The sequence below is a fragment of the Sminthopsis crassicaudata genome, chromosome 2 (genome assembly GCF_048593235.1).
Source record: "Sminthopsis crassicaudata isolate SCR6 chromosome 2, ASM4859323v1, whole genome shotgun sequence".
Taxonomy (NCBI): domain Eukaryota; kingdom Metazoa; phylum Chordata; class Mammalia; order Dasyuromorphia; family Dasyuridae; genus Sminthopsis; species Sminthopsis crassicaudata.
This window is the reverse complement of record NC_133618.1, coordinates 538,691,297-538,712,121: the sequence shown is the minus strand read 5'-3', so window position 1 is coordinate 538,712,121 and position 20,825 is coordinate 538,691,297.

Here is a 20,825-nt window from a genome sequence, read left to right as displayed (position 1 = left end):
TAGTCTTGTATTTTTATTATCCTCTCACATGAAAGGATCTAGTCTTTTTATATTGTTATCATCTTCTTACATGAAAGGACCTATTCTGCTGGTCAGAATTAGATACCCAACAGGCACTAATAGGTTGCACCCTTCTACTCTGATTTTTCTCTCTCAACATGATTCATAAGGAAATATGTTTTTTTTTATTATATATATATATATTTTATAATATTATCCCTTGTATTCATTTTTCCAATTTACCCCCCCTCCCTCTATTCCCTCCCCCCGACGACAGGCAATACCATACATTTTACATGTGTTATAATATAGTCTAGGTACAATACATGTGTGCGAATATAATTTTCTTGTTACACAATAAACATTAGAATCCGAAGGTACATGCAACCTGGGCAGACAGATATTAGTGCTAACAATTTTCATTCCCCTCCCAGTGTTTCTTCTCTGGGTGCAGCTATCTCTGTCCATCATTGATCAACTGGAAGTGAGTTGGATCTTCTTTATGTTGAAGATTTCCACTTCCATCAGAATACATCCTCATACAGTATTGTTGTTGAAGTGTACAGTGATCTTCTGGTTCTGCTCATTTCACTCAGCATCAGTTGATTTAAGTCTCTCCAGGCCTCTCTATATTCCTCCTGCTGGTCATTTCTTACCGAGCAATAATATTCCATAACCTTCATATACCACAATTTACCCAACCATTCTCCAACTGATGGACATCCATTCATCCTCCAGTTTCTAGCTACAACAAAAAGAGCTGCCACAAACATTTTGGCACATATATGTCTCTTTCCGCTCTTTAGTATTTCTTTGGGATATAATCCCAGTAGTAGCGCTGCTGGGTCAAAGGGTATGCACAGTTTGATAACTTTTTGGGCATAATTCCAGATTGCTCTCCAGAATGGCTGGATTCTTTCACAACTCCACCAGCAATGTATTAGTGTCCCAGTTTCCCCACATCCCCTCCAACATTTGTCATTATTTGTTCCTGTCATCTTAGCCAATCTGACAGGTGTGTAGTGGTATCTCAGAGTGGTCTTAATTTGCATTTCTCTGATCAGTAGTGATTTGGAACACTCTTTCATGTGAGTGGATATAGTTTCAATTTCTTCCTCTGAGAATTGTCTGTTCATATCCTTTGACCATTTATCAATTGGAGAATGGTTCGGTTTCTTATAAATTAGGGTCAGTTCTCTATATATTTTGGAAATGAGACCTTTGTCAGAACCTTTGTTTTTAAAAATATTTTCCCAATTTGTTACTTCCCTTCTAATCTTGTTTGCATTAGTATTATTTGTACAGAAACTTTTTAGTTTGATGTAATCAAAATCTTCTATTTTGTGATCAATAATGATCTCTAGTTCTCCTCTGGTCATAAATTCCTTCCTCCTCCACAAGTCTGAGAGGTAGATTATCCTCTGTTCCTCTAATCTATTTATTATCTCCCTCTTTATGCCTAAATCATGGACCCATTTTGATCTTATCTTGGTATATGGTGTTAAGTGTGGATCCATATCTAATTTCTGCCATACTAATTTCCAGTTTTCCCAACAGTTTTTTCCGAATAATGAATTTTTATCCCTAATGTTGGAATCTTTGGGTTTGTCAAAGATTAGATTGCTATAGATGTACCCTTTTTTGTCCTTTGTATCTAATCTGAGGAAATATGTTTTTAAAAAAAACATACATTTAACCAAAAAAAAATTGGTTTTTAACAAAGAACTAGGGAAAATGAAAAGTAAAAAATGGTTCCCTTTGTAATCCTATACTATTTTATGCACTTAAAAACATTACTCTGAGAAGGGGTTTATAGCTTTATTATATTGCTTAAGGGGTACATGGGGGAAAAAAAGAATTCCTATTTGATGAATACTGTGAAAGGCTTAAGGGATTGAGAGAGCTGTTCTTGGAGTCAGGAAGATTTGGCTTTAAGTCCCATCTTTGGCACACAGAATGTAAGCTCCCTGAGAGAAGGAGTTGTTTCTTTTTTTGTCTTCAAATACCTAGGACTGGGAACTATGCTTTGTTAGATGGTAGGTATTTAATAAATGTTTAATTAATGGATTGATAGTGCTGTATGTCCTTGGACAGCTCTTTGCATTGAACAATGCAGAGCAGGTGCTGATCCCAAATCTTGTCTCTTTAAATCCCATGATTTTCTCTTTCATTCCACTTCAGCTATCAGCATTGATGGTTATATACTAGAACTCCATTCTAAGTGTTTCACTTTTTAAGTAAAAAATTCTGACATCCTCTATTTGACTACCATATCTGCCTCAATATTCCTAAACCTATTCTTCACCTCCCTCAAGTTCTCCAATCTCTCAACCAAACAATACTTTCGCAAGACACTATCCCTGCTCTGACTTCATTTTCCACTCTTTCCAACTTCTATCCTATGGGGGATATCCTATATTAATTTCTATACCATCCTCTAATCCCTTATCCACTTGCCCTATTGTAGCTCATTCTGTGACAATCTAAAGTTCTGAATTATTCATATCATCTCTCTCTTCCCTTACTAGTCAAGTGGTGTTGAAAGAAGATTTGGAAGATGTCATATAACTAAGCTGATTGGGTCATTACATTTCTTCAACTTTAATTGGGCCTTCACTGAAGCAGTCCTTACTTTCATTCTTCCCTAATTGTTTTCTATCTCACTTGCAAGAAAAACTTTTCTTTCTTTTTTAAAAAGATTATTTATTTTTAAATATTCTTTTCCTTTTAAATTCTGAATTCTAAATTCTCTCCTTCCCTCCTATCCTCTCCTACACCTACTGAGGAAAGCAATATGATATCAATTATAGATGTAAAATTCATGTAAAAACAATTCCAGATTTCAAAAAAAGTAAGAAAAATAAAGTGAGAAAATTATTCTTCAATTTGTACTCAGAATTCATCAGTTCTCTCAACAGAAGCTTATCTAAACCTTCCCTTGAACTTTCAAATCTTCCATACTGCCTTCCCTCCTTTCCTCTCTCTCCCTCTTTGTCTGTCCTCTCTGTCCTCCCTCCCTCTCTCTCTTTCCCTCCCCTCTCCCTCTTTTTCTGACCTCCCTCCTTCCCTCTCTCTCTCTATCCCTCTGTCTCTGTCTCTCTTTCTGTCCCTTTCTCTCTCTGTCTCTGTCCCTTTTTCTGTGTCTCTGTCCTCCCTCCCTCTCTCTCCTTCCCTGTCTTCCTCTCCCTCTCTTCCATTCTCCCTCCCTTCCTCTTCTTCTTCCTTCTCTCTCCTCTCTCTCTCTCTCTCTCTCTCTCTCTCTCTCTCTCTCTCTCTCTCTCTCTCTGTCTCTCTCTCTCTCTCCTTGGATTTTACTTTATTGTGAAATTTGAAACCACTTACTGTGAGGTCTCTCTTTTTCCCTATTCTTCATCTAAAAATCTCTACACAAAATCTTTCCAGTTTCTGACAATAAGGTGGAAACCCCCCCCCAAAAAAATTGACCTTTTCTTTCCAAGATCAATTGCTTCTTCCTCTTCCTATGTTCTCCAGAAGATTGGGACTTCAATCATCATTATCTTCTGGTCCCTTCCCAAATCTGCTCAAGTCTCCCCACCCTTAAAAACTTTTTATTAGACCCTACCATCCTTTCAGGTTATCTTCCTATAGCTTTCCTCTTTTTTTCAATTAAAATCATAGAAAAAGCTGTTCACATTTACTGATGCCACTTCCTCTCTTCTCACACTTCTGAACCCTTGGCAATCTGATTTCCAACATCATAACTCAACTGGAACTGTTTGCTCCAAAGATATCAATAGAGATATATCTAACCTTTATGTGGCCTCAAGCTATCTGATCCGGGATATGACCCACCCAGTCTCCAAAGGAAACTGAAATTTCAACCTTTAAAGAGAGCATGTTGTAAATAAAAAGCTTTAATAAGAGAGAGAGAGAATGAGAAAGAGAGAGAGAGAAAGAGAGAGAGTAGAGAGAGAGAAGAGAGAGAGAGGGAGAGAGGAGAAAGAGGGAGAGAGGAGAGAGTGAGATAGAAAGAGAGAGAGAAGAGAGAGAAAGGAGAAAGAGGAAGAGGAAGAGAGAGGAGAAGAGAGGAGAGAGAGAGAGAGAGAGAGAGAGAGAGAGAGAGAGAGAGAGAGAGAGAGAGAGAGAGAGAGAGAAGATGAGAGAAAATGACATGCCAACAACTCCACAAACCTTGTAGGGAGGAGGCAAATGCACTCCAGGACCACCATGTTTGAATAATCTCTTTCCCCAAAGAGGGGTTTTGAGCTAGAATTAGATCTATTTACTACATTATCAAATACCTGTGGTCTAGAGTTACCATGATGGATTTGGGGGAGTGCACTTTCTTTGATTACTGTGAAAGGGAGAAGAACGCTTAATATCACCAGTTTGGATCTCTCCCACTAAATGCTAATTACACAAAATGCCATCATGAATAGCTTGTAAACTTCTTTATTAAAGTAAGAAGTAAAAATCATAGTTAAACAGATTAAGGTGGATAGTAAAAAAATAAAAATAAAAAACACCACAATAAAGATGCTCTTTGATTTGGGAGCAAGATAAAACCTCAACTGAAACATGGATAGACTGATGTAAGGGGCAAGAGTGGGATAGGGTTTGTCCCAGAATATCAATCTCTAGAGTTGCAGCTGCTGGGAACTAAGGGAAATGATAAGACCAGCATCCCCACATTTTTAGTCCCATTCAAAAATTCACACCTGTCTCTCTTCACTAACTCTCTCAAATTTCTTCTCTCAAATTTCTCCCTGTCCCCAAACAATGGTATCCTTGACTCAGAGAAAACTTTTAGTAAATCAAGAGTCATATATTCTTCCTTCAGGAAATCTTCACCAGGTTTGGGAAGTATGCTACATTTTAATTGATCTGATGGTCTTCTTTCCATTCTAATCTTTTTTATCTATTTTATTCCTATCATCACGGTTTGGTCACTTATCAGTGTTGACCACCAGCTCCTTTGCCAACTTGTACAACCAATCCTTTTCCCTCCTTCAGCTTCAGTCTCATCTTATTGATTGCATCTTTCCCCAATGCACACAATTGCTAGTATAATCTTCAGAAGTCAGTTCTGCCTCTAAATCTTTAATGACTCTCTTTTGCCTCTAGGATAAAGTACAAACTCCTCAGCCTGACATTTAAAGACTTCCACAATCTTTATCTAACTCATCTTTTAGTCTAATTTTATAATTTTTCCCTTCCTACTCTATGTTATATCTGAAATGGAGACAAATTCTTCCCAGAGCTTAATGTTCTATCTCCCACCTATATATCCTCAACTCCACTCTTCAGAATCCTTATTTTCTTTTTTTTCTTTTTTCTTTTTTACTTTTTTAAAATTAATTTTATAATTATAAAAATTTTTTGATAGTACATATGCATGAGTAATTTTTTATAACATTATCCCTTGTAGTCATTTTTCCAAATTTTCCCCTCCCTTCCTCTACTCCCTCCCCTATATGACAGGCAATCCCATACATTTTACATGTGTTACAGTATAACCTAGATACAATATATGTGTGTAAATCCAATTTTCTTGTTGCACGTTAAGAATTGGGTTCCGAAGGTATAAGTAATCTGGGTAGAAAGACAGTAGTGCTAACACTTTACATTCAATTCCCAGTGTTCCTTCTCTGGGTGTAGTTGTTTCTGTCCATCATTGATCAACTGGAAGTGAGTTGGATCTTCTTTATGTTGAAGATATCCACTTCCATCAGAATATATCTTCATACAGTATTGTTGTTGAAGTGTATAGTGATCTTCTGGTTCTGTTCATTTCACTCAGCATCAGTTCATGTAAGTCTCTCCAAACCTCTCTGTATTCCTCCTGCTGGTCATTTCTTTCAGAGCAATAATATTCCATAACCTTCATATATCATAATTTACCTAACCATTCTCCAATTGATGGACATCCATTCATTTTCTAGTTTCTAGCCACTACGAAAAGAGCTGCCACAAACTTTTTGGCACATACAGGTCCCTTTCCCCTCTTTAGTATTTCTTTGGGATATAAGCCTAGTAGTAGCACTGCTGGATCAAAGGGTATGCACAGTTTGATAACTTTTTGGGCATAATTCCAGATTGCTCTCCAGAATGGCCAGGTTCTTTCACAAGTCCACCAACAATGCATTAGTGTCCCCGTTTTCCCATATCCCCTCCAACATTCATCATTATTTGTTCTTGTCATCTTAGCCAATCTGAAAGGTGTGTAGTGATATCTCAGAGTTGTCTTAATTTGCATTTCTTTGATCAGTAGTGATTTGGAACACTCTTTCATATGAGTGGATATAGTTTCAATTTCATCATCTGAGAATTGTCTGTTCATATCCTTTGACCATTTATCAATTGGAGAATGGTTTGATTTCTTATAAATTAGGGTCAGTTCTCTATAGATTTTGGAAATGAGACCTTTATCAGAACCTTTAACTGTAAAAATATTTTCCCAATTTGTTACTTCCCTTCTAATCTTGTTTGCATTAGTTTTGTTTGTACAGAAACTTTTTAGTTTGATGTAATCAAAATCTTCTATTTTGTGATCAATAATGATCTCTAGTTCTCCTCTGGTCATAAATTCCTTTCTCCTTCACAGGTCTGAGAGGTAGACTATTCTCTGGTCCTCTAATCTGTTTATGGTCTCACAGAATCCTTATTTTCAAGGAGACTCAAGTCCACATGCTACTTTCTCCTCTGATTCTCCACTCTCCCTTCCCTCTACCACATTTATTACTTCACATTCCTCAAATTACTTTGTATTACATATCTAGATGCAGATAGTATCCCTGTTTTTTCTTCACATTGTTAACACTTGATATTGTGCTTCATACATACTAAGCTCATAACAAATATTTATTGAGTTAAAAAAAGAATAGTATGAAATTGGAAGAACAACAAAATACAAATAATCAAAATTGAATACTGAGAAATTAGAATGTCTGAGTTTGGCTCCAAAAAAGAGATATGATAAGACACCTCTTCCTTCTAAGTTTGTAGATATAGAATATTGTCTATGTTATCTGACTTTTTCCAATATATACACTACTTTTGCTGAACAAAAAAAATGTCCTCTATTATATTAGTGCAACTCAGATTTCCAGCCATTTGTAGGGCATTTTCATATGCTTGATTGGGGTGCCAGATTGGTAGAGAAAATGCTGACCCAAGGCTGAGGATCCTCTTTAAGGCAAAGTTAGTGTAAAAGCTTTGGAAAGAGACTTTCTATTTAGAGAAATCATACATGCTGCTAGATTCTTTTAGGTACTGACTTCAGAAATGTAAAGAGAGAAATTTATAGACATGTAGGTGAATTAGACTCTTCAATATGTTCCAAATAACTTACTTGCTTGACCCTTAAGAACTCTGGAGGAATTTCCTAAGAGTGGACTTCTCTATTGGTTTGAGCTGAGTTCTCATCCCACTCCCAGTTTGTTCTATTCTCTGATATAGTTTAATATGTAGGACTTTTCCAATTTCTGTTTTCTATTTTCTTTTGGGAAATGGCTTTACTCACCATTTGCTATTTGTGATGGATGATCTTTCTGTAATTAGATGCTTATGGGAAGGAATCAAAGTTTGTATGCATAAATTTGGGGTAACTCTTACTTCTTTATAAGATAAGAATCAGGAAAGTGGTTTGAACTCAAATGGTATTCCTATACCAAAAATATTTAGAAGTCAAGTCAATATAATTATATGCCAGTGACCTCTTAGAGATTATAAGTACCCAGCATTCTGGCCTTTTTCCTGTTCTGTATAAATCTAAAATATCAGTTTCCCTTGGAGAACAGTGGGGAAGATTCCAGAGATATTTATCAATGTCTTCTGTGATACAATTTTATTTTATTTTCATCTAAATTCTTTCTATCCTCTGCCCTCATCATTGAGAAAGCAAGAAAAATAAAATCTGTTACAAATATGTATAGTTAAGCAAAAAAAGCTTACATTGGTTTAAATCTACAAAAACCAAAATGAAACAGAAAAACCCTTTTAATATAAACTTTGAATTCATCATCTTTGTATAAGGGATATATAGTATATTTTCCTTATTGTTTCTCTGGAAATGTGGGCAGTCATTGTGCTCATCAGAGTTCCTAAATCTTTCAAAGTTGTCTTTACAATATTGTTTTTATTGCATAAATTATTCTCTTGATTCTGCTCACTTCATTTTGCAACAGTTTGTATAAGTCTTCTCAGTTTTCTTTAAAACCATCTGTTCATTATTTCCTATAGCACAATAATTTTCTATCACATTCATATATCATAATTTGTTCAGCCATTTCTCAATTGACAGGAATCCTCAGCTTTCAATTCTTTGACAGCACAAAAATAACTGTTATAATTAATTTTTTCAATGTAAGGGTCCTTTTCCTCTTTCTTTGATCTCCTTGGTATTTAGATCACATGGTAGTATTTCTAGTTTTTGTTCATGAAAGTTGAATGAATATCTGTATTCTTAATCAATCAATTAATAAACATTTATTAAGAGCCTATTATATGTCATTGCATATAAGCATTGAGAATATACAGTCACAAGATAATCCCTGCCCTCAAAGAGCTTACAGTCTAGTGCAATATCCTAACATTATAATTTTAAGTACAAATAAAGGAACCAGAAGTAATTTTAGCTCAGTCAATAATAGATTTGGTATCCTTGGATAAGACACTCCAGCTTTATGGCCCTCAGTTTTTTTATCTGTAAAAAGTAAGGATTGGGCCATGGCATAATGAGAAGATAAGTAAATGACTTGCCTGGGGGTCACACAGTCAGTATGTGTCAGAGTTAAGGCTTCAATCCAGGTATTCTCACTGTGAGACTGGCTGCCTCTAATCACTGTGCTAAGCTGCCTCTCTTTTAGTGTATATATTTGATTGACATGTCCTGTGTTTTAGGGTGAACAATGGATAGTAAAGGAGGAAAAGACATTGGGGAGAAAGGATAGGACCAGTGATTTCTAAGTATCTGAACTTCCCAGAATGCTAACTCCAACCTTCACTCATATTAAATAATTGGAAGAATTAAGGAAAATAACCTTTATGTTCCCTTCTTCTATCTAAGAGATCTTATATGCTCTTTCCCTTTAAAGAGAAAACGCCTGTCTTGGAAGGGAGGAGATTGAAATGAGCTCCCTCTTAGAAAATTATCTGCTTTAAACATCAGGATGGAAATCTCTGAGAAACTTGACATTTGAGTGTTCCATAAGCATTATAATGGATGGCTGTCTTCTTTTTGAAATGGCTTAGCATTAAAGTTTAATGAGCAATGCATATTCTGCTGGAAACTTGCTTTCCATCTGACAGATTGGAGGCCAAGCCTGGGTTTGCTAACTGGGCTAGTCATAAGAAATATGTCTGTTTCCTCCAAACTGACAGCTCTTCTCTTTAGGAAGTTATACTTTGATGAGGCTTCCTTTACCATATTTGATTTCTATGACAGAATAAGTACCCATTTTCTCACTAGAAAGCCATTAACATGATGTTCAGAGAACAATCCCTAACATAATAAATGGATATTTCTTTTTGTTAAACTGAAATTTAAGGATGAATGGGGTGGGTAGGGAGAAGGCCAGAGCATGGGGAAAGTCTCAATTTTTCTTGTAGTGTAGTTGAAAGACTGGATTTGAAGTTGGAGAGCTAGTTTGTAATCCTGACTCTGACATTTACTACTTCTGTGATTTTGGCTAAGTCATCAAATCTCCCAATACCTCAGTTTTTTTCATATATAAAATGAGAAGATTGGACCAACAAACTTTAAACCTCTACCTCTAAATTCTTGGATAGTACTTTTGTATCATCTCCTTTAAGAAAAAAATTGAACAAGGAGGCAAATGGACTATTATTCCTTTAATCTTTTAACTTTGGGATCTTTGTCGATCTCTTCCTTTTCGAGCTTCTCTTTCTGATTGTGGTCACCTGGAGCAAGTAGTGTGGTACAATGGTGAACAGAGCATAGGCTTTGAAGTCAGAAGGCCCCATCCCTGATGTATATAGTACCTAGGTGATCAAGTCATTTAATCTTCCTTTATCTGTAAAAGAAAGGAGTTGGACTAGGTGACTTCTTGGATCCCTTCTGTAATTCTATAATGCTATATGTGACTGTCAGCATGATTCTGCAGAAATTATCTTTAGGATGGTAGGGTTGGCCTTCTAGGTAAGTCTTATAGGATGGGATTTGAGGAGCACCATCCAAAATAAAAAATTCTTTACTAGGGATTGCAATGCCTGAATTGGAATTGCGTTAAATGGGTCCCCTTTTAAAAATGTGAGTGAGTGTGTGAGACTAGCATGGAATGTATTAGAAGTCATAAACACAATAGAGTGGGAGTGTGCTCATCATATACAGGAGGGATTCATAGGCAGCAAGTGGACATTGTTTACCTGGAAGGGAATGAGGATTACAATGAAAGGAGGGAGAGGAGATCTAGTCCTCAAAGGGACCTTAGAGATCATCTATCTAGTTCAACACCCTCATTTTACAGATGAGGAAATGGAGTCCCAGAGAAATATGATCTCCCAAGGTTACCTGGTATTATGTAACAAACCCAGAATTCAAACCCAGAGCCTCTGAACCCTATCCAGCATTCTTTCTATCATACTGTTTTCAGAGGATATGTGGAACGTTAAGGAGTCGGTGTACCTATGGACCTTTTGCTAAGAGCCAGCTGTTAGCTATTGATTAAGTGGTAAGAGACACTAGGTTCCTTGAGAAATGATCACCTTTCTTTTTATGCCATTCCCTCAGGATATCAATGCTGATATCAATCTCTTCTGGTCAGGAATTTCATGATATAGCAATTGTTCTTAGCATGTCTAGCAGAAGTAAATAAGATTGTGATGAATTAAATTTCCCCAAATTGAGGATGGATTTGGGGGGTGAGAGAGAAAAGAGGAAGGGAGAGAAGGGGGGAAAGGGAGAGAAGGAAGGAAGGAAGGAAGGAAACAAGGAAGGAAGGAAGAAAGGAAACAAGGAAGGAAGGAAGGAAACGAAGGAAGAAAGGAAGGAAGGAAGGAAACAAGGAAGGAAGGAAGGAAGGAAGGAAGGAAGGAAGGAAGGAAGGAAGGAAGGAAGGAAGGAAGGAAGGAAACGAAGGAAGAAAGGAAGGAAGGAAGGAAACAAGGAAGGAAGGAAGGAAGGAAGGAAGGAAGGAAGGAAGGAAGGAAGGAAACAAGGAAGGAAATGAAGGAAGAAAGAAAGGAAGGAAGGAAGGAAGAAGAGAGAGAAAGGAAGGGAAGAGAGGGAGGAAGGAGAAAAGGAAGCATGGAAAGAAGGGCAGGAGAGAAGAAAGAAGGAAGATAGACTGGCCAGGACGAAGGGAAAAAAAAAACCAAGGAGCCAAAGAGAAAGAAGGAAAAAAAAAAACAAACTATAAAATAAAGCCACCCACAAATAGCCCAAAGAAAACTCTATCAATGCAAACGTCTCTGCTTGGCAGCTACATCATCAAATGATTCATCCCAGGGTTTGAATTGCATAATCCTCCCCACCGCAGGCAGGAGAATGAAACTAAGAAACCAATGCAGTGACATTTAGTAGCAAAAAGAAAACCTACACAACATTTGTGCAAGGCCATCCAAAAATAGCGTGTTTGTCAATTCTTGGCTTCGGAAAATGTGAGTTCATTTGAAAGGCCTAAGTTAGTCTTTTTTCTCTGCATTTTCCTCCTCCAAAAAGAAAAAAAAAAAAGAAAAGAAAGAAAAGGAAGGAAGAAAGAAGGAAGGAAGGAAGGAAGGGAGGGAGGGAGGGAAGAAGGGAGGAAGAAAAAAGGGAGGAAGGGAGGAAGGGAGGGAAGGAAGAAAGGAAAGGAGAAAGGGAGGAAGGGAGGAAGGAAGGAAGGAAAACGGGAAGGAGGGAAGAAGAAAAAAAAAAAGAAATGCCAAATTTCTAAATACAGCATTATCCAAACAACCTCCACTTTGAAAACCTTTAGATTTTAAAAAGGAAGGGTATCACAGATCCTTTGTATGAGATTTATCCTGGAAGCCAGGAAAGTAAATTGGATTATAAAGAACAGGGTCACCACCTCCAAAATTTTTCCACCAATTAACTACCACTTTAGGTTAAAGGATTGCCTGCTTCCTCAAAAATACAAATATTCCAGGGAAAGGTGAGAACTAAGTCACTATCACTAGTATAAGGTGCAGAGATGGTTATTGTTTAGCCATTTATTAGTAATGTCCAACTCTTCATGGTCCCAATCTTGGCAAAGATACAGGAGTGATTTGCCATTTCCTTCTCCAGTTCATATTATAAATGTGGAAACTGAGGCAAACAGGACTTGCCCAGGATCACACAGCTAGTAAGTGTGTGAGGACAAATTTGAAATCAGGAAGATGAGTTTTCCTAACTTCAGGTCCAGCGCTCCATTCAGTTTTCCACCTAACCACCCATTGCAGAGATGGTGTTGAACTGCATTGGCAGAGAGAGAGTTTCTCCATCTAAAATAATAGGTTCAATATCTATCTCCCTATCCTTTTGGTCCTATGGCTGAGATGGATAGCATATGAAACTTAAAGGTTGAAGATCCAATTTTCTATTATTAAAATCACTACTTTATATGAATTTTTGCCTACAATTTAAAAAACAAAACAAAACAACCTACTCCTCATTTTACTTACCTTTTCTGTCTTAGGGCTATAAAACCTTGTAAGTGTCCAATTTAATGTTGAAGCAAAAAGAAGTTAAGAATCACTATACTCTGTTCCCATTGAAGGGGAAGGATTATTGTGCATGGGAATGAGGTGAAAACATGAGAGTGTTTCAGTATACCAAGATTCTATTAGACATGCTTAGAAGACTCAAACTGTAAAATTCAAAAGACCATAGTTTAAACATACCTTCCCCAGGAATCCTTCTAGGATTTAGGGGGAAATAATCAGTAAGATGCCTCCTTTGACAACCATTGAAACTATGCTCTTGCATTGGAAAAAAGAAAAAAGAAAAGAAAAAAAGAAAAAGAAAAAGAAAAAGGAGGAAAAAAATCAACCAATCAATGAGAATTCACTGAAGCCTGCTAAGAACCCACTCCTGTGCTAGGTATTGTTGGGGAAAAGAAAGGTCCAGAAATATAACACGTGCCTATCCTCAGGGAGTTTATAATTTAAAGGAGGAGACTAGAAGGAATGAGCAGTTATTGAATAACTCAAGACAAAATATAATTTGAAATAGAGGGGAGTTACTGAGAGCTGAGTAGTTGGAGAAGGCTCCTAGGAAGAAGTCAGTTGAACTAGACTTTGAGGGATGTACTATTAGTTCTGAATAGACAGAGAGAAATGGCACAGTTCTTCCAAGAGACAAGAATGGCACAAGGAAAACATAATAGCAATAATGAACAGAGTAGGATGACAGGGACAGAGAGAAGAAAAGGTATCATATTAAACTGTGAGGAAGAGAAATCATTTTAGGAACAATCTTTTGGGTGTAATTGATATCTTTATCAGGGACCACTTTTACCCATTATTTAAGCAGATTCTTGAGGCCCTAATTTAAAAAAAATAATAACCCTGGTTCATAGTATGTGCTCAAAAGAAATAAAGCGTTGTTTCTTTTTAAAAGATTATAAATTTGGACTTTTCTTGGACTTTGTCTTTCCTTGCCACTAGTTAACTCTGAATCAGTGTAATTTGACTCCCTTCTCTGAACTGAATCCAAACACTGGCCCTCAATTTTCCGATTTGTGAAATGAAAATGTTGGCCTCTGAGGGTTCTGCCAGCTATAGCTTTCTATAAATGGAGAACAAACTGAGAAGAGCCCCCCTCCTTTTTTGTGGGGATGGTGCTGAGTGGGGGTTAAATTGTCTCTGACCTGCTGTGTTCTGGGTATAGTTGAGTTAGCTTATGAAAAGGGATGTGACAGACCTAGAGAAGTCTGGAGGAGAAATGAAGAAAAGATAAAAGAATAAAGAGAAAGTTTCTTGCCTCTGATCATTTGAAACCACAGGTTCTAATCTAGTTATGATGATTTTCTGAACCAAAAATTTAGCCAGATAATGCTGACAAGGGAATGCTCTTTTAGTAAAGTCTTATTAGAAGTAAGCTTTTCTTTTCTTGAAACTGAAACTGTCCTTGAAAATCCAGGATTTATGGTCTTGGTAGAGCATAAATAATCAAAGAAAAATCTTTCTCTGTAGCACTCCCTTTCTGGCCCTCTCTTGCTTCTCCCATTGTTTTCCTTCCCACAATTCTTTTTTTTTCCCATACTTTTTTTCCTACCTACATTTAATTCTTCTCTACACCCTCCTATAGTCTACAGCATTCTTCGAATTTCTCTCCTCTCCTCTCTCTATACTTCTTTTTTTCCCCTACCCTTCCCACAGCTTTTCCTCTCTTCTCCTCTTCTTATGCCCCCTTCCCTCCCCTGTCATTACTACAGTTCCCCTTCTCCCCCATGAATTCCCCATATTTACTTCTCTCCCCTTCTTATTCTACCTTTTCTCCTATCCCCTTCTCTTCTCTTTCTTTCCCATAGTCCCAGTTTTCCTCTCCCTTAACCTTCCTATAGACCTCTGCCCTTCCCTCTCCACCCCTTTCCCCCTTACTCTTCCCACACCATCTTTTCTCTACTGCCTTGCTCCACACCCCCCTTCTACAACTCTTTCTCCTTTCTTTTTCTCTTCCATTTCCCTGTCCTCCCCAAGCTTCCCTTTTCACCTATCTCTGATAGGAAGGTTCTGCTAGAAGCTCTGTGTTTAGCCCTTGGGAAGCAGGATTCAATTAAGGCCCCACTGGGAGGAAGGAGAGCTAAAGCTCATTAAGGAAGAAAAAAGGGAGAGAGAGAACATGGTCTTCCTGAATGTTTTCTGAAGGAGGAAGCAATGTATTTGAAGACAAATGGCTCTATGAACTCTCTGAACCCAAAAGGGGGGAGGAGGAGGAAAGAAAATCACTATGTGACTCCAACAGCTGTGGATGCCAAGACCTGATCCAACCATAGGAGATGGGATTGCCTAAGGTCTGAGGCACTGGTGTCTCAGTCCCTTCCATGCTTGCTTGGCAAAGTCACTTGACCTTCCCCTGCCCCTTCTAGTTCTCCTTTTTCTGCTCCTCTGCTCAAATTCATCCATTCTGGAAGGCAGATCAACTCATTTACACAAAGATTCCAGAACTTCTTTAGTCTTATACATACATACACACACACACACACACACACACACACACACATACACACACACACACACACACACATTTGTATTTTAAAACAAAGGGTTTAAGAGAGGACTGTTATCAAACCCAAATGAATGAATCTCTAGTGACAGGACTTTTTCCAGGCATGACTCTAGGCAGAAATGATGTTTCCCAGCAGGAGAATGAACCTCCAAACGCTTTTCCATCTCACCTCCCACCCTTCCTCTACTAAGGTCTGCTTCTAAACTGACAGAAGCCTTGTCTTCCAGAGTTAAAGCTATAAATGTTATAGAGTGGTTAAGATGTTCAAGTGGAATCAAAGAAACTTAGTTCAAATTTTGATTCTGTCACTTACTATCTACTAGTTGCTTTATTTCTTATTTTTAATATTATTATATGTTAATTATTTGATTATTAATTGATGGTTTGATTTCCTCAACTATAATCAGAGGGATTTAGATTAAATGGCCTCAAAGATCTTTTCCTTCTCTAAATATTGTTCTGTGAGAAACTGGGTTCTTCCCCAAGTTGTTGTAACATCCAACTATTCATAAACTAGTTTGGGGTTTTCTTGGCAGAGATATTGGAGTGGTTCAGCATTTTCTTCTCCAGCTCATGTTACAAATGAATAAACTGAGACAAACAGGGCCAAGTGAGTTAGCCAGGACTTATGTGAGGCTGAATTTGAACTCATGAATCTAAGACAGTAGCCTAGAGTTTATGATTCCCTCTAAGATGATGAGTTGATCAAAATGCTGAAGATAATAATAGCTAATAATTACATAGAGTTTACTATGTACCAGGCACTGTGCTAAGCACTTTACAAATAGTATCTCATTTGATCCTCATAACAGTCCTCATAACACCTGGAGATAGGTGTTATTATTATCCCATTTTATGGTTGAGGAAACTGAATCAAATAGAAATAAGTGATGGGCTCAAGGTCACACAACTAGTAATGTTTGAGGTCAGATATGAACTGAGGTCTTCCTGATTTCTCTATCCTAATGTCTTCTATCCAGCACATTACCAGCTGCCTAGATACCAAAGTATTCTCTTCTCCTGAAAATATATAAGACCACATGATTCCATGGAAATGGTTCTAAAAGAAGAGTGAGGATACTGAATTTTAGCCCCAGGTTTGACACCAGCTCATTAGGGAATCTTGTACAAATTGTTTAACTACTTTGGGGGGAATTTTTTCTCCCATTAAAAGGGAATGCTAATCAAAATCACAGATTTATAAAATTGTCCTCTTTTTCAAGGGTATTCCTAATATCATATGATATGATTATACTTTGAAATGTATAAAGGCCGTACTTTTATGACTATATATAAAATAGCAAAAGATACTGAAGATTTAAGGAATATAAGACGCAATCCCATTTGGAGGAAAAAAAATGTATTTCTTATGAAATGTAGGTTTTTAACAACAGAAGGAAAGTTGGTGCAATGTTTTCAAGTTTTCCCAAGGTTCCATTAATTTCTGTGGTCTGATGAAGGAAGGGTAGGACACACGCACACACATACACACACACACAAATACACACACACACACCACTGTCCAGGGAAGGAGAAAAAGAAAAGGAGAAGAAAGGGAACAAAAAAAGAGAGAAATATGAAAAGAGAGTCACAAAGAGAAGTAAAAAAAAAAAAAAAAAAAAAAAAAAAAAGAGAAAGAAAGTGAAAGTGAAAAAGACACAAAGAAAGGAAAGAGGGAAGCTAAGGAAAGGAAAAGGAAAGAAGAGAAAAGGAAGGAGGGAGAATAAAAAAATAAAATGAAGAGAGAGGAAAAATCAAGGGAGAGAAGAAAACTTCCTAGCTTAACTAGGAATTTGCAATAGATTCCTGCTGACCTTTTTGTACGATTATTTGAACCAGATGTTTCCATTTTATGTGCTAATTTATAATAGCACCCATTGTCCTGCAGCTGGGGACAGAGAGGCAGCAATTTTATAGAGAGCCAAAAGAGTCTTAAGGTCCAACTAAAACCTCCAGACTCTGGGGAGCAAACCACTCTATGTCAGCAATACTCTTGGCCAAGGAAGAAGTCCAGACCTCTATTTCTCGAAACTGTCCTCCCCTAGAGACTTGGGGGCCAGGAAGAGGGTTTGGGTGGGGACAGGAAACAAAGTAACTTATGTTTTGCCTTGCCACCTCTCTGGCAAAGTATAGGGAAGTGGGAAGAATCCTGAATTTAGAACTCAAAAATCGTGAGTTCAGATCCTGACACAAACACTTCTTACCTGTGTGACTTCATTGAAGGTATTTCCCCTCCCTCAACTTGTGTAAAGGAGCTAGATAAATGATCTTCAAGGCCCTTTCTAGCTCTTCTAATCTTATTATCCCAAAGACCTAGCAATTGACTATCAAATTGATTAAAATTTAACAATGGAAGCATGGGAGGTTAGTAAGCCAAGGTACAAGGGGTTCAAAAAGAATATGGGAAAGAAGTAGGGAAGCTTAAAGAAGCTAGTTCTTTAATGATGTCCAGTATAGCTTTCTAAAACACCACCATCCCCCAATCTTGTTCCTGACATCAATGAAAAAAAAGTGACACATCCATTGGAGACAGAAATGCAAAACCAGTCCAGTATCATTCCCGAGAAAACCCTATGGACAGTACTAAAGTAATAAAAGAGATGATATCTGAAGATGAACCCATCAGATTGGAAAGTGTTAAATATGCTACTGAGGAAGAGTAAAGGACAACTTCAAGTAGCCCAAGTATTAATGAAGAGACTGTGCCAAAGCTGAAAGCAAGCTGAGCTTTAGTGGAAATGTCTGGTGATAAAAGAAAAGTGTGATATTGTAAGATCGATGGGAATGCATGGAAACCTGAAGTGTAAGTTCTATGAACCAAAAATAAGCAAGATATAGTTAAAGGAGATAGAAAGTTTATCTGTATCAATGAACTCAAATGGACCAAAATAGATGACTTTAATTTAAGTGATCACTACATATACTACTGTGGGCAAGAATCCCTTTGAAGAAATGGAGTAGCCTTCATAGTCAATAAAAGAATGAGAAAAGCAATACTGGAGTATAATCTCCTAAATAACAGAATAATATCTATTTAAATCCAAGGCAAGTCATTCAACATCACAGTAATACAAATGAATGCTCCAATCACTGATACCAAAGAGGCCAAAGTTGATCAGTTCTATGAAGACCTACAAAATTTCTAGAAATAATACCCTACAAAAGATGTTACTTCCATCATAGGAGAATGGAATGCCAAAGTAGGATATCAAAAGATAAGACAAGTTTGGACTTGGAATACAAGATGAAGCAGGGCAGAAGCTAATAGAGTTTTGTCAAGATAACTTGCTGATCATAATAAACAATCTTTTTAAATAATCCAAAAAATGACTATGAAGTAGCTCTATGCAGTCAGGTAAACAAACCTAGAGCTGATTATGGCTGAGATCATGAGCTTCTTATTGTAAAATTCATACTTAATGAAGAAAGTAGGGAAAAATCATAAGATCACATAGATATGATCTAAATAGCATCCCTTATGAATATGAAGTGGAAGCAATGAATAGATTTAAGGGATTGGACCCAGTAAACAGAATACCTGAAAAAACTATAGACAGATTCAAAATATTGTATAGGATACCAGAACCAAAAACATTCCAAAGAAAAGGAACAAGAAACCAAAATGGCTGTCTGATGAGGCATTACAAATAGTTAAAGGAGAAAGGGAAAGATAAACCGAGTGAATGCAGAATTCCAGAGACCAACAAGGAGAGAAAAAAGGTTTTCTTAAATGGGAAATGCAAAGAAATAGAAGGAAACAACAAACAAGAAAGACAAGGGATCTCTTAAAAAAAATTAAAGATAACAAGGGAACATTTCATGTAAAAATAAGCCGGATAAAGATTTTCTTAAACAATTGATAGAAACTTAAAATAAAAGGGGATTAAGAAGAGATAGCAAGAATATGTAAAAGAATTACATAAGAAAGATCTTAACATTACTGATAACCCTATAATCACCATAATGTGGTGATTGATCTAGAGTCAGACATTCTGAAGAAAGAAGTCAAGTGGACCTTAGGAAAAATTGCTAACAATAAGGCTAACGGAGGTGAAGAAATTCCAGCTGAGCTATTTTAAATCCTAAAAAATGATGTTGTTAAAGAGCTGCACTCAATATGCCAGCAAATTTAGAAAACTCAACAGTGGGCAATGGATTGGAAAAGATTAGTTTATATCTCAATTCTAAAAGACAATGAGTAGGAATGTTCAAATTACTGAACAATTGTGCTCATTTCACCTGCCAGCAAAGTTATGCATAAGATTCTGCAAGGTAGACTTCAGTAATATGTGAACCAAGAACTATCAGAAAAGCAGTCTGGTCTTCGAAGCAACAAAAAAACTAGAGACCAAATTGTAAACAATCACTGGCTTAAGGAAAAAAGCAAAGTAGTTCCAGAAAAGCAAATAAACGGAAAAAAAAAACCTACTTCTGCTTTATTCACTATATAGTCTTTGATTGTCAAATAACAGTTAAATAACAAATGTGGCATGTCTCCAAAGAAATTGGAGAACCAGATGATTTTGTCTCTTTAAGAACCTGTATGGGGACCAACAGGTACCAATTAGAACTGAACATGAAACAATGAATTGGGCTAAGATTAGAAAAGAAGTATATTGTCATCTTATGTAACTCACATGCAGAGTACATCATGTGAAATGCCAGGCTAGATGAATTCTGTCAGAATTAAAGTTGCTGGGAGAAAGCACAGATATGCAGATGATACCACTTTAATGATAAATGGTAAAAAGGAATTAAGAGAGTGAAAGGAGACAGTGTAAAAGTTGGCTTGAAACTTAACATCAAACAAATTAAGAATCTGGCAACTGGTCCCATCACTTCCTAGCAAATAGAGCAAGAAGTGGAGGTAGAGTCAGATTTTATATTTTGAGGATCAGCGATCACTGCAGAAGGTGACTACAGCTATGGGATTAAGAGATGCTTTATCTTCTAAAGGAAAGCTATGGAAAATCTGGACAGCATACTAAAAAGCAGAGATACCACCTTGCCAACAAAAGTCCCTATCAAAGCTACAGTTTTTCCAATAGCAATGTAAGGCTGGGAGAATTGGACTATAAGGAAAGGTGAGTGTGAGAGAACTGATGTTTTCAAATTGTGGTGCTGGAGAAGACTTTTGAGAATTCCTTGGACATCAAGGAGATCAAATCAATCAATATTTAAAGAAATTAATTCAGGTTATTCACTGGATGGTCAAGTACTAAAGCCGAAACTTAAATATTTTGTCCACAAAGTATTTGCCTTTGAAGGCAAAAGAAAAAGGAAGTGGCAGAGCATGAAATGGAAAATCAGTATGAGGAAAACAACGAACATGAATTTGGACAGACTTCAGGAGACAGTGGAACAAATAAGGGCCTGGTGTGCTATTTGTCCATGGGGTCACTAAGAGTTGGACATGACTGAACAACTGAATAAGTTTTCTAGCTTTGTCCATTCTCTCTGAATCTGGATCCCTTTGGGGCTAGACCAACAGGAATTCGAAGCAGTTATTTCCTAATGAGGCATAGGTTAAATCTTTAGAAAGAGTCGAAAGTTTTGATGTTCTCTCTCACTCTAACCACAGCAGTGTGGTGCTGTGGAAAGTGATGGGACTTGGATCCAGAAGAGATAGCTATATTACTAGAGCTGGATTCAAATCCTGGTTCACTTAGTGCCTATGGGGACTTAGGCAAGT